Source organism: Hypanus sabinus, chromosome 4 (assembly GCF_030144855.1).
Source record: "Hypanus sabinus isolate sHypSab1 chromosome 4, sHypSab1.hap1, whole genome shotgun sequence".
NCBI lineage: Eukaryota > Metazoa > Chordata > Chondrichthyes > Myliobatiformes > Dasyatidae > Hypanus > Hypanus sabinus.
Window position 1 is genome coordinate 177,132,560 of NC_082709.1, and position 16,442 is coordinate 177,149,001.

The window sequence follows — 16,442 nt, forward strand, 5'->3', positions numbered from 1 at the left end:
CCAGGAAATGATAATCAAAATCTGTTTTATTATTAATTTTTCTTGTGTGGCAAGGCATAGAACAATACTAAGTTACAGAATATAAATAACAAGTGGAATATTAAGTTAGTGCACCTACATTCAAGGACAGTTTGGAAATCTGATGGTGGAGGGGAAGATGCTGTTTCGGAATTGTTGAGTCTGGGACTTCAAGCTTCTTTACCTCCTCCACAACGGTAGCGATGAGGAGAGGGAATGTCGTGGATAGTGAGGATCCTCAGTAATGGATGGCACCTTCTGAGACACTGCCGTTTGAAGATGTCCTCTGAGGTTGTGTACATGATGGAATTGGCTGAGGTTACAACACTCTGCAGCCTCTTTTGATCCTGTGAATCAAAGCTTTCATATCAGGTGGTGATATAAAAACTGTAGCTCTGTAAAAAGTTTGGTCTCCAGAACTTCCTCTGATTAACTTTATTCTCTGTGAATCCATTAATACCTTCTGCTTCCCTGCAGGAAAACTCCACCATATTACTGTCCTGCTGAGTGAACATGCTCGACATGACATTCCCTGTTGTTTCTAACTTGTTAGTTTTTAATCTATGCCCCTTTTGGTATTTACAACCTTTACTACAGGGAACAACTTGCTTGCAGGCACCACACTGCAATATGTTTGTCTATAGTGTATAGTTTAGATCAGTGTGCCAGGGGACTTAGCTGTTAATTTGCTCTTCACCATTCACCATTCTTACAGTCCGCAGGAGTTGATGCTTCTGTGCTGCATCAGAGAAGTTGTTCTAAGGCTGTAGTTAACATATAACCCTGCAAGGCATTATCCATCAGCTCCTAGTACAGCCCTCTGTATGGATGTTCAGTTGATAATGCATTGCATGTCCATTTACCTTTAGGTAGTGTGACACAGCACTCGATGGAGAACACTGATGCACCATCAATAACTCACACTGAGACGTAAGGCGAGATATCGGCTTTTATTGACTGGAGGAAGGAACCAGGAGTGAGTGTCTATCATACAATGTCTTGGAGACTGAGGCCGAGCATCAGGCCGCAGATCTCCTTTATACAGGGGCCTGTGGGAGGAGCCACAGGAGCAGTCAGCAGGGGCGTGTCCCGACAGGCACATAGTTCACCACATTCACCCCCCCTTCGTTTGAAAAAGTCCTCATGTGGTGAAGTTTCTTACAAGTCAAGTCTATCAGGTGGTCGAATCTGTCGCTGCGATCTACGTAGCACCGGCTGTGACCGCATAGATGCCGGCAACATCGGTGATTGCACAGGGGGCGGGGGTTGCGCGTGTTCTTGCCCACTAGGCGCCGGTGATCCCTCATGCATGTGCGAGGCGCCTGGTATAAATGCGTACGAAACGCCCAGTATACAAGTGTCGTGAGGAGTCTGTGTAGGGCCTGGTGAGCACGGTGTCAACTCTGGTGCAGGGTTCATAGTTACCGGAGAGCCTTCAGGGTAGTGGTCTGCTGCACCTGCGGGTGCCAGGTCGCGGATGGAGACCGTGTCCTCCCGCCCATCAGGTAAGACCACGTAAGCATACTGGGGGTTCGCATGTAGAAGGTGAACCCTCTCCACCAGCGGGGAGTATTTATTGCTCCTCACATGTTTCCGGAGCAGCACTGGCCCCGGGGACGTCAGCCAAACTGGTAGGGTGGTCCCAGTGACAGACTTCCTGGGAAAAGAGAATAGGCGTTCGTGAGGGGTGGCATTGGTGGACGTACATAACAGAGAGCGGAGAGAGTGCAGTGCCTCAGGGAGGACCTCCTGCCATCGAGAGACCGGCAACCCTTTTGACTTAAGGGCTAAAAGTGTGGCCTTCCACACTGTGGCATTCTCCCGCTCCACCTGGCCATTACTCTGGGGATTATAACTCGTGGTCCGACTGGTAGCAATGCCCCTAGCTAGCAAGTACTGGCGCAGCTCCTCACTCATAAAGGAGGACCCTCTATCACTGTGGATATAGCAGGGATACCCGAACAGAGTGAAGAGCTGGCGCAGGCCTTTTATGACGGACGTGGCAGTGGTGTCGGGGCAGGGGATGGCAAAGGGGAACCGTGAGAACTCGTCGATAACACTGAGAAAATAGACATTGCGGTCAGTGGAGGGAAGGGGGCCCTTAAAGTCAACACTCAGGCGTTCAAAAGGGCGGGTGGCCTTGACAAGTTGTGCCGTGTCAGGACGGTAGAAGTGCGGTTTGCACTCGGCGCAAATTTGGCAGTCCCTGGTCATCGTCCTGATGTCCTCCAGGGAGTACGGCAGGTTCCGAGCTTTCACAAAATGGTAAAATCGGGTGACCCCCGGATGGCAAAGTTGTGCATGAAGGGTGTACAGCTGGTCGAGCTGTGTGCTAGCACATGTTCCCCGGGATAGGGCATCAGGGGGCTCATTGAGTCTGCCAGGCCGGTACAGGATATCATAGGTGTAGGTGGAGAGTTCTATCCTCCACTGCAGAATCTTATCATTTTTGATCTTGCCCCGCTGTTGGTTGCAGAACAGGAACGCAACCGAGCGCTGGTCGGTCAGCACGGTGAACCTTTTGCCAGCAAGATAGTGCCTCCAGTGCCTAACAGCCTCCACTATGGCCTGGGCTTCTTTCTCCACCGCGGAGTGCCGAATTTCGGAGCCTTGGAGGGTGCGAGAAAAGAATTCTACTGGTCTGCCTTCCTGATTGAGGGTAGCAGCCAGAGCGAAATCGGAGGCATCACACTCCACTTGGAAGGGAGCGGTCTCGTCCACTGCATGCATCGTAGCTTTGGCAATGTCCGCTTTAATGCAGTTGAAGGCCGCGCAGGCCTCAGCAGAGAGGGGAAACGAGGTAGACTTGACCAGGGGGCGAGCCTTGTCTGCATAATGGGGGACCCATTGGGCGTAATAGGAAAAAAAAAACCAGGCACTGTCTGAGGGCCTTGAGAGTGGTGGGAAGAGGGAGCTCTAACAGGGGGCGCATACGTTCGGGATCAGGGCCAATAACCCCGTTTTCCATGACATACCCAAGTATAGCAAGGCGGGTGGTACCAAACACACACTTGTCCCTGTTATAAGTAAGGTTCAGAGCTGCGGCCACTTGGAGAAATCGTTGGAGGTTGGCGTCATGATCTGGCCTGTCGTGACCACAGATGGTGATGTTATCCAGATAGGGAAATGTGGCCTGCAGTTGGTACTGGTCCACCATCCGGTCCATTTCCCTCTGGAAGACAGAGACACCATTCGTGACACTGAAAGGGATGCGCAGGAAGTGATAGAGCCTGCCGCCCGCCTCGAAGGCGGTGTAGGGGCGGTCCTCTGGGCAGATGGGGAGCTGGTGATAAGCGGATTTCAGATCTATTGTCGAGTACACCTTATACTGAGCAATCTGGTTGACCATATCCGCGATGCGGGGTAGGGGGTATGCGTCAAGCTGCGTAAACCAATTGATGGTTTGACTATAGTCCACCACCATCCTATCTTTCTGCCCAGTCCGAACAACAACTACCTGGGCCCTCCAAGGGCTTGAGCTTGGCTCAATGATCCCCTCCCTGAGCAGCCGCTGCACCTCCGACTGAATGAAGGCCCTGTCCCCCGCGCTGTACCTCCTGCTTTTGGTTGCCACAGGTTTACAGTCGGGGGTCAGGTTGGCGAACAGCGGTGGGGGAGGGACCTTGAGAGTGGAGAGGCTGCAAGTGATGTCAGTAGCGAAGCTGTCTGCATGGTTCTGGGTGGGATGTGTGGGTCGGTGTGTGTGTGTGGTCAGTAGCGGGGTATGTGAAGAAGTCCCACAAAACTGAGGATTCCTGACAGTGAGTGGTGGGAGGGGCCCGTCATATACCATAGTCACACTTTCGAGATGGCTCTGGAAGTCCAGCCCCAATAGCACAGGTGCGCACAGATTAGGCATGACCAGCAGCTCAAAGTCCCGATACTCTGTGCCTTGCACCACCAATGTCGCTACACAACCCGCCCGGATGTCTGTGGACTGCGATCCAGAAGCCATGGTGACCCTCTGGCTTACCGGCCATGTCGCGAGTCCGCAGCGTTGCACTGTGTCCGGGTGAATAAAACTCCCAGTGCTGCCCGTGTCAAACAGGCATCCAGTCCAGTGCCCCTCCACCCGGATGTCCATCATGGACCTTGCAAGCTGGTGTGGGGCGCTTTGGTCGAGAGTTACGGTGGCCAGAGACCCGGTCAGCATTGGAGGGTCGGGGGCGGGGCGTGCTGACGTCGACAAAGATGGCCGCCCACATCCGGGCATGCAAGATGGCGGCCCCCACGTTTCACCCGCAGCGCTGCACTCCGCTCGAGGTTGAGACTTACAGACCTTGGCGAAGTGGCCCCGCTTTCCGCAGCTGGAGCAGGTCGCTTCTCGCGCTGGACAGCGTTGTCGAGGATGTTTCTTTTGGCCACAGAAATAACACACGGGCTTCTGACGGGCCACAGCCGTGGTCAGGGTCTGGGAGCTCGTGGAATCGCGACTGGCGGCGGCGTTGGCGAATTCGCTCCCGGGAGCCGGCGGTGGCGGGGTCTGAGGCGTCCACGAAACCGGCGGGGAATCGCGCAACTGGACAGCGTCGGCGTTATGCCGCGCAGCTTCTAGAGCGTTGGCCGTCTCTATCGCCGAGCTTAAGGTAAGATCCGAGTTCTCCAGCAGCCGCTGGCGCATGTACACTGACCTCAGTCCCGTCACAAAGGCGTCTCGCACCAGCAGCTCCGCATGCTGTTCTGCCGTGAGCGTCTTGCAGTCGCAAGGTCGGACGAGTGTCTGTAGTGCTCGGAGAAACTCAGCGCACGATTCGCCAGGCCGCTGTTGCCGGGTAGCTAAACGATGTCTTGCGTAGACAGTGTTCACCGGCCGCAGGTACTGTCTTTTGAGGGCGTCCAGTGCCCCATCTTAGGTCGGCAGGTCCCGGATAATGGCGTAAACTTTGGAGGAGACCCTCGAGAGTAGGATTCTGTGCATAACGGCGGGTTCAGTTGCACGAACCTCCTCCAAGTACGATTGGAAGCATGCAAGCCAGTGTTCAAAAGCGAGAGCTGCGTCAGGGTCTTGAGGGTCCAAATCCAACCGGTCCGGACGCAAAACGGGTTCCATGTTTTAAAACTTCCAGTCAATAAAATTGATGCACCATCAATAACTCACACTGAGACGTAAGGCGAGATATCGGCTTTTATTGACTGGAAGAAGGAACCAGGAGTGAGTGTCTATCATACAATGTCTTGGAGACTGAGGCCGAGCGTCAGGCCGCAGATCTCCTTTATACAGGGGCCTGTGGGAGGAGCCACAGGAGCAGTCAGCAGGGGCGTGTCCCGACAGGCACATAGTTCACCACAAACACACAAGACGAGATTTAATTGAAGACCAACACCATTTATAGTAACACACATGGATCGGCAGCCAGGTAAGTCATAGTCAAAAAATCCAGAGTATATATATAATCAAAGTACAAAAGCACTCCGTGGCCATTTCATTTGAAAACTCCTGTAACTATTAAATTGGCCACTGAGTGTATGCCCGTGCTCTTCACTGCTGTGGCCCATCCACTTCAAGGGTTGATGTGTTGTGCATTCAGAGATGCTCTCCTGCACACCACTGTTATAATGCATGGTTATTTGAGTTACTGTCACCTTCCTGTCAGATTAAACCTGTGTAGTCATTCTTCTCTGATCTCTCTCATTAACAAAGCAGGGGTATGGAGGGCAATGGTCCAGGTGTAGGTTGATGGGACTAGGCAGTTTTAATGGTTTAGTCTGGACTGGATTGGCCAAAGAGGCTGTTCCTGTGCTGTACTCTTCTAAGACTCTAAAGCTTCTGTTTTCCATAGAACTGTTGTTCACTGGATTTTTTTTTTGTTTCTTGCAGCATTCTCTGTAAACTCTAGAGAACTATGCATGAAAATCCCAGGAGAGCTGCAGTTCCTGAGATACTCAAACCACCCACAATTATTCCACTGTCAAAGTCACTTCGATCTCATTCCTTCCCCATTCTAATGTTTGGTCTGAAGAACAGATGAACCTCTTAACCATGTCTGCATGCTTTTAGGCATAGAGTTGCTGCCACGTGATTGGCTGATTTGACATTTGCATTAATGAGCTGGTACACAGGTGTACCTAATAAAGTGGCCACTCAGTGCATGTCATCATATACTAACTTGAGGTTCATTTTCTTGCAGGCATTTTGTAATTTAGGGATCTAGGATTTTATTTGCCATATATGCTTACAAGTATTATGTAGTGCGTTGGTGTGATATGCACCAAAAAAGCATTAAAATTCCACAATTATAAAGAATTAAGAATTATATAAATATAAAGTTATAGTTATGGATATGAAATAAAATGTGCTTAAATACATAAATACCAGCATGTATTTACAATGTAAACAGCATTATAAAAAGTGGTTTAAAGTGTTTACTGTGCAGTACCTGAGGTAGTAGACAGAGCGGGATGGGGGGGGAAGGACTAGAATGGTTGATCAGTTTAACTGACTGGAGGGAAGAAACTTTTAAGATGCTATAAAGCTTAAAGCTTCATGTCTTAAAATTTATCTGAAAAGTCAAACCAAGAAATGCAATAGAATTTATGAAAATCTGTAATAAATAAACACTAGCAAGCAACCAAAGAACAACAGAGGACAAATTGTGCAAAAGAAAATAAATAATACCAAAAGCATGAGCTGTAGAGTCATTGAAAGTGAGCTTGTAGGTTGTGGAATCAGCTTAGAGTCGTGGTGAGTAAATTTATCTTCATTGATTCAAGAACCTCATTGTTGTAGGGTAAAAACTCTTCTTGAGCCTGGTGGTGTGGGACCGAAGGGTTCTGTACATCCGCTTGATGGTAACAACTAGAAAAGAGCATGGCCTGAATGGTGGGGGTCTTTGAAGGTGGGGATTGCTGCTTTTTTTCTGGCTTTCTGTCCTTTTAAACCTAATGCACCATTCATTAAAGTTAGAAGTGTGTATACCATATACAACCTTGAGATCCATCTTCTTGCAGGCATTCACAAAAGAGTTCACTAATAAATGCACACACATAACAAGACTATCACATATCCAATTTACAAAAAAGGAGAAATCACGCAAATAGTAAAAGAAGTGTAAACAATAACATAAGAAACATGAACTATAGTGTTTCAGAAGGCGAGTCCACAGCTACGGAGCCCGTTCAGTGCTGTGGTGAGTGAAGTCTGTCCCAGAGCCTGATGACCGCAGGTAAACAATTGCTCCTGAACCTGGCAGTGTTGGTGACCCACGAGTCCTGCATCTCTCGCCCAATGGTAGTAGTTGGAACTGAGGGAGACTGTGTCAGACGTTGAACCATTGGTCATTTTCCACTCTCGTCCCCGAAGGTTTTAATCTTGCTCCACGCTTTTTTACAGTGCGGAGTAATGGAGCTGAACACAGTTCGTTTTCCACTATCAGGCTTCAATGCATTGTCCACCCCCAGTGATGGCTGCCCAGGCTGTACCCACACTCTCGAGAATCTCATCCATTGAATCCCCCAAGAGATTGCAAAAGCACCAAACATTTAGATTTAAAGTTATGGTCCATCTTCCACCTCTGCCCATTTTCAGAACTACCCCAATATTCCTCAATTCCCTTAATATTGAGAAACACATTAATCTGTGTTTTAAATAAATGGCAAATGAGTTCCCACAGCTCTGTAGAGTAGAGAATTCTAAAGCTTCACCCACATTCTGACTTGAGAAATTTCTCCCTTTCAAATTAATGTACCTCTTATTCTCAGTGCATGTTCCCTGGTCCCAGATTCCTTTGTCACTTGAAACATTTGCCCTGCATCCATTCTTTAAAGCACTTTGAAATTCAGTTTTTAATAAAATCTCTTTCACATTCTTTCATCTCTAAAGGGCACATTTCCACTCTGCTCAATCTCTACTTTTATGGTAATGACACAAACCCTAAAACCTGTCTGGAAAATCTATACAGTAATCCCTCTAACGGTACTCAATGCTCTGGGTGGCATCTTGCCAAAGCCCTGTAAAACTGTAGTAACACTTTTCAACTCTAGTATTTAATCATGTGGCAATCTAGTCCTTACTTAAAGAGCAGCATGAAAACTGTAAATATTATATAACATATAACCATATAACAATCACAGCACGGAAACAGGCCATCTTGGCCCTCCTAGTCCGTGCCGAAAACACACCTGATGCACCATCAATAACTCTCTGAGACGTGAGGTGAGATATAGGCTTTTATTGGCTGGAAGAAAGAACAAGCAGCAATTGACCACCATGCTACATCCTGGAGACTGAGAGGCAGGGCTCAGGCCCCAATCGCCTTTATACCCGGGTCTGCGGGAGGAGCTACGGTCAGTGGGAGGAGCCACAGGAGCAGTCAGCGGGGGGCATGTCCAGACAGGTATATGTAGTTCACCACAACACCACATAAAGATTTCCTTAAATCCCACTCAACCCTTGAGACACAATGTCTCACCTTCAATTTCCACCTTTTGAGTGCACTGCCTCTTCTCCATTTTCCAAAGCAACTCTCTAAGCCCACTGTGGTCTTGTCTAGCTTTATACCTTCTCCCTATTTTGTTGAATCAAATGAAAGTACAATATCAAATCAGAGAAACTAAATGAATTATGCCATAATACACCTTCTATACATGGATGACTTGAAGTTATACGCTCTTGCATCAGTAAAGCTAAAGCAATTAATTCAAATAGGAGAACAATTTTCTGAAGATACAAACAGGAACTTTAGACGAGATAACTGCAGAGCATTAAACATAAAGAAAGATGCAATAGAGCTAGTAGAATATAAAACAGAACAGCGGGATGCAATACAACCAGTGGATGAATATGAAACATATAAATATCTGGGATATCAACAAGCAAAGAAAATAGATCATAGTGCGATAAAAGGAAATCTTTGACAGAACTTACGTCAAGGTTTAAGAAAATCTGCCGAACAGAGCTCAATAGTAAAAATATAACAAAGGCAATAAACACTTTCTCTATACCCAAATTAAAGTATTCTTTTGGCATAGCATTTTGGTCTGAAATCGACCTGGAAAATTTACAAAGAAAAATAAGAACTGAAATGACTAATTTTAAAAACACTTCACACACTCAGACACATTTAGATTCATACTACCTGGGACAGAAGGAGGAAGAGGAATAACATACATTAAAAAATTACACAACAATCAGATAACACTTCTAAGGATTTATTTTCATCAATGAAAACAGACTTCAGCACTCCGTGAGAGCATATACAATTCTAATAAGTACACATCACTAAACATAAACAAAGAAAGCACAGAAAAATGTTGAAGTTGTCAGCACAGAAGAAAAAATCTAATGAACGGAAGAGTATGGCCCTCTCGGGTTCTTCCCTGTGATCTGAGCAGACTAGATATCAACAATTATGTCAGATGCCTAGCTCAGAGTTGGAGACCTCTTTCCAGAAACAGAGAACTCTGTGTGGACCAGGTGGTTAACACAAAAAAAAATCAAAAATACATAATAAAAGACCAACAATTTCAAGATAGTAATGCAGAAAATGCCCAGAGAAACCAGAAACAATCCGACACATTATAGGATCCTGCAGCAGTTTAACTCAATCCGATTACTTAAACATGCACAATCATGTGGCAAACAACATTCACCAAAATCTTGCTATAACATTCAAGCCCGATCCAGTTTTACAGCCAGAATCCTACAAATTATATTATGACTGATCTGTTATTATAATCCATAATAACGATCTGGATATGATATTACAGGGCAAAGAAGTAAGAACAGCTTACTTCATAAATATAGCCATCTCACGCACATATACAGAAATCTGTAAGTAAAAACACCAGAAAAATGCTGTATTAAAAAAGGAAATTTCAAGACTATGGAACATGAACAGGGTATTCATTGTCCTAATAATATCTACAAATGATACCATCTCAAGGTCACTACACCACAGCATTGAACAATTAGGGCTACAGAACAATATCTATGTAAAATGCTAAACACCACTACAATAATCTGACGGCTCCTAGCAACTGAGACATGAGCGTGTTTAGCTTTGTCTGTTCCTCAGGTTTTACCAGCTGGAGCTGAGAAAAAAAAATAAAAAAAGTGCAGCAACAATAATAACTAAGCAAAACATATTGAGAACTTGAGATGAAGAATATTTGAAAGTGAGTCCATAAGTTGTGAGAACAGTTCAGTGTTGGGGTAAGAGAAGTGTGTGAAGTTATTTCCTCTTTTTCAAGATCCTGTTGGTCAAGGGGTAATAACTGTCCTTGAAACTGCTGGTGTGTCTTGAGGTTTCTGCACCTCCTTCCTAACTGCAGCAGCAAGAAGCAAGCATGGCCTGGGAAGTATGGACCTTGATGATGAATGCTGCTCTCCTGTGGCAGTGGTCCATATATGTGTATACTCAGTATGAAATCCTGTCGAGAAGCGCTATTGACACCATCTCCATGGAATTTGCCTTACTGACTGATCTCTGTGATGAACCTGTGTGGTCTTATTTATACGGGGAGAGGGGTTGCTGTGACTGCACTGAGGCAGTACCAGCAGTGATGGAGCAGTTATTGGAAACTCCTGCAGCAAAGACATTTCACAACAGGGAAAGGCACTAAAGGCATGCAGACTTGCACTGGTCTTGCAGCTCATACTTTTCAGTTTATGTCAGCTTCGTTTTGGATGCATATGGAGTTCATGGCTCCAAAGCAGCACAGAGTACCCCTAACAGGTTTCAAAATCCACCATGAGCCATTTCACTAATAGATAGAATTAAACAGGACATAGCTCTCAGTTATAGAAGCTAATAGGCTGGCAAGCATAAACTTTGTGTGATTGTTCCTGTTCATTGAACTAATGTCATTTACGTAGTCGTGGTGTGCCTAGTTCTCCAAGGCTTTACAGAGAATCCTTTAATTCTTGTTTTGATCAAATTGATGTTGATCAAGTTTAGGTAAACAAGAACTTCCATCCCCCAAAGAGACAACATTAAGAAGCTAGAAAATAAAATCATTGAATACTTACAACACAGAAGAAGGCTATTTGGCCCATCATGTCCCTGCTGGCTTTCTGCTAGAGCAGTTTTCCAATTCTCTGCACCGTTTGTAGTCCTGCAAATTCTTCTCCGCCAGTTATTTATCCAATTCTCTCTTAAAAGCCACAGTGGAACTTGGTATTTATACACACATTATTCCATATTGGTACTTAACCTTTTCTTATTATTAGTTTTTACAATGAAAAAAATACAATAAGGAAGTTTGTACGGTGCAAAACAAAGGTATCGAATGTACAGTTCATAACAGTTTAAAAAAAAAGCACTCATGGTAGAATCATATATAGTTAGTTACCACCCCACCCTCCCATTGCCCAACTCCAAGCTAACCTTACAATATATTGAAAAGTTGAATAGAACTTTCATCTCCACAGAGCTGTACTTATAAACAGAGGTATATTGACTACTACCTGGACTATAATATGTTTACACATCAATAACCTTCCTAATTTTATATACTTATTTCAATCTTTACCAATTTTTGGTTCTAAAGCTTTCTTCGACTTGTTAGACTCAATTATTTCATCCTATATACAGAAGGGCAAACATCCTCGATTAAGTAAAGCTCACCTTTAAAAACCCAGAAGTGTAATGGGTATGGCCATGACCAATTTCCGCTTATATTACTGAGCAGCCAACATAGGCGTTCTTCTTTCTTGGTCTCACTTTCTTAATCAGTCTGACTGCCTGATATGGGTGGTAATGGAGTTGAACCCTAATAAGAATCTCTCTATTTTCTCACTTCTTGGATCCGCACCAATTGTTAATCCTGTTATCAGGCACACTCTGAGAATATGGGCTCAGCTTAGAAAGTATAATGGTCTTCACAGTTTCTCTCTCTCTCTAGTCCTATCTTACATAATCATCTCTTTCAGCCTTCCATGCACGATTTAACATTTCAAGTCTGGCACAGAAAGGGCATTAGGTGCTTTGAAGATCTTTTTATAAACAATCGTTTTACATCTTTTGAACAATTGTCTGTAAAATTCAACCTACCCAAAACTCACTTCTTTAGATATCTCCAAATTAGACATTTTATCAACCCTTTAATATCAAACTTCCCTGATGTACCCAAAAAAAATGTTGTTGACTTGCTTCTTTGCATGAATCCATCATGTCAACGTTTAATATCTACTATTCGAGATAAGTTAGCGACTTTGAGGTGAGCCCCCCTTGTCAAAATTAAAACTGCCTGAGAGCAAGAGTTAAATTTTCCTTTGTCTGATGATGTATGGGATTCAATTCTCAAGTCAATTAATTCAACTTCTTTATGTGCTCGCCTTTGCCTGTTAAAGGTCGTACAAGGGCTCTTATGTCTAAAACTTTATTTTTATGTATTATTTTTTATAATATTTGAATGTTGTTTTTTTGTTGCATATTGCACCCTGAGCAACACACTGCAGCAAATTCAATTTCAAATTTATTGTCATTCAACTATAGACATGTATACTGGGACACAGTACATAAAATTACAAACAGTACTTACAGATACACACAGTACATATAGTTATGATCCAGCACATACAGACACAAAATAATATCAACACAACTCCCTGAGTGGCGTAGCCTGAAGATTGGCCAGTTAACATCAATTACAAGGTACATGTTCTTGTAAGACAGTGTAAGTCATGGAATTGCAGTCATGTAATAAAACAGTCATATCAGATGTGAAATAACAGCAATAAAAATGAAAAAGAGATCAATGCACGATGAGAGTGTGTCTGTGAGTTAGGGAGTTGGTGGACGAGAGGATTCAGGGCATTTAGAGATGGTGCATTTCTATGTAGAGTGTCAGCAGGTTTTGAAGAAATCTCACAGCCAAGGGCAGAAAGCAGTTACCCAGCTTCCTAATACCTGCAAATGTATATGGTGAATAAAGTTGATCCTTGATCCGTCATCCATATAGAGAAATGCTTTTTCTTATTTCATACTAAATTCTCTTCAATCTAGTCATCACCTTTCCACCAATGGCTATAGCCCTTCCACTACCCACACTTATCCCTCAATGTTTAATATACTTGAAGCAAGGCATTTCCAAAGAAAGCAATCCGAGTCTCTCTAATCTCTCCTAATAATGATGCCTCCCCTCCCATGCATCCTAGTTATCTCTTCTGGATTCCCTCTATATATTATTTATGCTTTATTGAGTTCTTTATGTATTTTTATGCTGCCATGGATCCAGAGCAACAATCAAAGGTTTCAAAGGTATATTTAATGTCAGAAAAATGTATACAATATACATTCTGAAATGCCTTTTCTTCAAAACCACCCAGAAAAAAACAGAGGAGTGCTTCTAAAGAATGAATGACAGTTAAGTGTTAGAACCTCAAAGAACCCCCCCCCCCAGCTCCCCTTCCCTGCATAAGTGGCAGCAAGCAACGATCCCACCTCCCCCCACTGTCATAAAAAAGCATTGGCACCCACCACTGTCCTGAGACCGACCTTCGATCCGCCCGACTTCAGAGCCACGAAATCTCGGCCCTCCGAAAGTGAGCTAAGCTCTTAAGCTGCGCTCTTGGCGTGCCGAACAACGGCCAGTCGTGAAACCCCAAGAGTGGGTCCCATTCCCACAAAGAACCGTAGTCAACGTGTAACTCCAGGTCAGGGTCTTCAAAAGAAACCTGAAAAGGAATAAAGATATTAAAGATGGAAATAGAGCTGTTTCCAAAGATGCAAGCAAAGGAGTCGTTGTTAATTCTCCTAGGCTCCTCCTCCTCATTTTGTTCTCCTTTACACTCCCGTACTGAAGAGCGATAATAAACAAACTTGAATCTTGAATCTTCACCAGAATTAACATATTATATAGTTGAGACAAGACCAGTGTTCACCAACACATCCCTGCCTTTACACTCAATGCCTCTATTCAACAGGTCCAGAATTTTGTGTGGCATATTTTCTCATCCTGCCCTTTCAGTTGCATGTACAGTATGTGCCCCTGATCTTCCCATCCCTGCAACAATTTAAGAATCGTATTTTTTTATTTCATATTGTCACTCCTCATTTTTCTTATCAATATCTGCTCTAAATTTTATTCGCCATGCACTTCACTATTCATCAGCTGGTTTCGAATCCAACACTTTCCTCTTCACTGTTCAAAATTCTTCCAAACCTTGTGTCATTGCAAATTTAGAATTTGTGTCTTGTACTAGCTCACTCAAAGAACATTTATAACCTTAAAAATTATTCCTGGGTCCTCCAGTCCAAAGCAATTCAGCCACCAAGATCCTCTATTGCTTGTTGCTTAGCAAACTTTGCATCCATGCTACCAATATCCCCCTTATTCATGTGTTTCAACTTTGCTATAAGCTTGTTTATGCAGCATCTTATCAAAAGTCTTCTTGGAGTCCATCTACATGACTCTATCCAAATCTACTCTAAACACTACCTTCTCAGTAGTTCTATCAAATTTATTAAACATGATTTGCCCATAACTTCATGCTGGCTTGCCTTAATTAATCTACTTGAAGTTCAAGTTCAATTTTAATTGTCATTCAACCATATATGAATACAGTGTTATTTTGGAGCCAGGGTACAAAGTATGGTGCCAAAATTAACACACAGCATTATGGACTCTTAATTCATATAAGAAAGCAAGCACATATGAGACAGCAGTAACATACAGTCACAATAAAGAAAATATATTCCAAGACCCTGTGTCCATGAATGTTGCAGCAATCTATAATCAAACATAATACAGGTTGTCTTCTACTGAGCGAACACTGGGGACAACACCAACTCCAGTTTGGATACTGCTCCACAAGGCCTCCAGTGAAGTGCACTGACTCTGACACCCTTCTGCTGGGTGGTATGGCAGCTTGAATCCGAGTCCTCGCTGTGACCAAGAACCACGCAGTTCCTGCACCACCTGCCCTGGCCATCCACCAATAAGTCGGTGAATCAGACTTACAGCATTCCACATTTGCAACGTCTAACAAGATACTACAATCACAAGAAAAGTTGTTTTCTGTTTTGTGGGTGTCAGCGAAGAGTAAGAATTTCAGGTTGTATACTGTATACATTCTCTGATATTAAACATCTGATAATTATTTCTGTTTTGTTGTGCAAGGGGAAGGGGTTGGGGTCTGATGCTCTTGTTGCATTCTGTCAGTTTTTTTGTGAGGAGAGAGGGGGATTTAGGAGTCAATGTTCTCCCATTTTGTATGGGATGAGTGGGGTTTGGGGTATTGATGACCAGGATGTCATTCTTTTTTGTGCGGAGGTGGTCATTCTCTTTGAAAGACTTTCAGTACTTTACTTGGTTCACGGCCATCTGGAGAAGAAGAACTTCGGAGTAGTATATGGATACACACTTCAATAATAAATCAATCTTTGAACTTTTTTAATGGAACCATTGAACTATTAACAGGTCTTGAAGAGGTTTGCAGTCAATAGGTCTAAGGCTGGTGATCAAAGTATTAGTGGATCATAGAGTATTATGTAAAAATTAATAGTGGATATGCCCAGGTAAACTCATGCATTTGGCCTGCACAGCAATAAGTCTGTTGACACTACCTAAAACATTTAAAGAAGATTGAAGCAACAGTTCAACACTATAACTCTATTCTGAGCACCCAAGCTTCACTAAAAGAAAATCCATATTCACTAACTCAAAAAAGGTCTTGATAGAGTGAATATCAAGAAGATGCTTCCTATAGTGAAAGACTCTAGGACCAGAGAACACAGCTTCAGGATAGAGGGATGACCATTTAGAATGGAGATGAGGAGGAATTTCTTTAAGCAGAGGATGGTGAACCTGTGGAGTTCATTGCTACAGGTATCTGTAAAGGCCAGGGTTGATTTAAGGAGAGGTTGATAGATTGTTGCTTAGTTGAGGCATGAAGGTGGGTAGAGGGAGAAGGCAGGAGATTGGGACTGTGAGGGACTGTTTATATATCTTACGGTTTTCTGGTCTTATAATTAGTGGGAAATGCAATTTATCCAGCAGAGGCTTCATGGTCTGAAACTGCTTCCTTTTATAGTATCGTAGAGTACTATTGCACATTGGCCATCATGTTCACATCGACTTGTTCTTCTGCCTAGTCCCATCTAATCACACCCAGACCATAAATCTCCATAAGCCTCTCATCCATGTATCCATCCATACTTTCCCCAAATATTGCAATTGAACCTGCTTCTAACCCTTCCACTGGCAGCTCACTCCACCTTTTGAGTGAAGAAGCTCCCCTCAGGTTCCCCTTAAATATTTCAGCTTTCATCCTCAGCCTATGATCTCCAATTCTAGTCCCACACAATTTCAGGGGAAAGAACCTGCATGTATTTACACCATCTACACCCCTCTATACAAGCTCCACTCATTCTCTAACACTGCAGAGAATTAAGTCCTAATCTATTCAATCCTTTCTTCTACCTCAGATCCTCACGACCAGCAGCACCCTTGTAAATTCAAACTTATTGTTATCTTTCCTGTAG

General features: G+C 43.9%; 1 long non-coding RNA gene across 1 annotated transcript in view; it reads right to left on the reverse strand.

The window, feature by feature from the left end:
- Positions 1 to 9,731: 9,731 nt before the first annotated feature.
- Positions 9,732 to 16,442, reverse strand: part of LOC132393531 (uncharacterized) — a 167,881-nt gene continuing 161,170 nt past the window's right edge. Inside the window, exons 6-7 of the long non-coding RNA XR_009511911.1 lie at positions 13,437 to 13,633; positions 9,732 to 11,109 (exon numbers count right to left, since the gene is read on the reverse strand). This is a non-coding gene — a long non-coding RNA (uncharacterized LOC132393531). The remainder of the gene's footprint in view (positions 11,110 to 13,436; positions 13,634 to 16,442) is intronic.